Source organism: Galeopterus variegatus, unplaced genomic scaffold, assembly GCF_000696425.1.
Source record: "Galeopterus variegatus unplaced genomic scaffold, G_variegatus-3.0.2 Scaffold4046, whole genome shotgun sequence".
NCBI classification, from domain to species: Eukaryota; Metazoa; Chordata; class Mammalia; order Dermoptera; family Cynocephalidae; genus Galeopterus; species Galeopterus variegatus.
The window spans coordinates 57,693-59,447 of record NW_007730157.1 but is presented as its reverse complement, the minus strand read 5'-3'; positions in this window follow the sequence as shown (position 1 = coordinate 59,447).

Below are 1,755 nucleotides of genomic sequence, written 5' to 3'. Positions count from 1 at the left end.
CCTGCGTCTATGTATGCATATGTGGAAGTATATATGCATGTGTGTGTATATCTGCGTGTGTTTGTTTATACGTGTGCATATACCTGCGTCTATGTATGCATATGTGGAAGTATATATGCATGTGTGTGTATATCTGCGTGTGTTTGTTTATACGTGTGCATATACCTGCGTCTATGTATGCATATGTGGAAGTATATATGCATGTGTGTGTATATCTGCATATACTGTGTGTATGCATGTGCATGTGTGTATTTCCTTCTGCTACCCTTGCTATGCCACATTTTCCATAGTATTTGTATTTGTGGGGGGTTTTGGGGGGCTTTTTTGTGGCTAGCTGGTACAGGGACCCAAACACTTGACCTTGGTGTTGTAACACTGCACTCTAACCGACTGAGCTCACCGGCCAGCCCCCATAGAACTTATATCTGACTTGCTTACATTTGCTGTTTTCCAAAAGAAGTTAAGGTCCATGCAGGTCAGAATTTTTCCATTTTATTCAGTGTTGTAGCCCTAGAGCCTGCATATATTAGGACCCACGTAATTGTAAAAATGAATTTTACTGAATGAAGGAGCCAGAGGTAAAGTCCTTAAACAAAGCAGTTGCATGGGACACAGGGCTTTGCCAGGAGAAGCAGCTGAGAGTGTAAGAATGGGGCAGGATGTCCCCTTTGCCTGCTCTCCATAGCACTCTGCTTCTCCGCCCATCACCCTGGGAGATAACAGTCCTAACAGCCGCAGGACTGAGGTGCATGTAAAGGGAGTGCGGGTGCTAGTTTAGGCTTTGACGAGAATCTGACCTGAAACACTCCAATTGGATGATGTGAGATTCAACGTTGTATTGATTCTGTTTCTGCAGTTCCTCTGCTGGGAACCAGTTTTAATGTCTGCTTGTCAGACTTATAAGAATATATGAGCTAATGTACATAAAGCTCTTTGCAAAGTCTTTATCATACTTTGGGTGTTCAATGAATGGCACATTAAAAAATTATCGTAAAGAGTGTTTCAGCACTTGATGATGTCAAACTAGGTGTGTGAGGAGTCCAAGGCCACCCCTGGTTTTGAAGACCCTCTAGGAAGACCCCCAGGGCTCAGAGCATAGTGTGCTCATGGCTGTGACTGATGACAGTGAAAGGTCCCAGAGCAAAACCAGCAGAGGGAAAGGCTTGTGGGGTGAAGTCCCAAGGCAGCCAGCCACACAGGTTCCAGTGTCCTCTCCCAGTGGAGTCACACAGGATGCACTTAATCCTCCCAGCAACAAGTCGTGGCAACATGTGGGAAACGCTGTCAACCTGAGGAGCCCATCAGAGACTCAGCTGCCAGGGTTTTCTATGGGGGGCTGGCCACATAGGCAATCCCTGGCATCTTCCAAGATTTCAGACTCCCAGGAGGAAAGCAGGTCTTCAGCATAAACCGTATTATTTGCATAAAAGGTTTAGGCACACCAAGAAAGGAACCCTATTAGAGATAGGAACCCTCCCCAAATCCAACTTCCCAGATACCAGCCAAGGGCCAACCTTACAAACAGGGCTTTCTAAGGATAAGGGCTTTGGGGCCTGCTGGGTTATCATGTTCCTACAGAGTCCATCCCTAGGCCCCCCCCTAGTCCCTTGGACAGGCATCTTACAACAAAATTGTTATCAGAGGACCCTGTGAAAAAGGATGAGACTGAACTGCAGCGTTCATCTTGGTTATGCCTTTAGGAGTCCTGGACTTAGCCAGTTAAAGCAAATCCCACTAGCCATAGAGGTCTTAGAA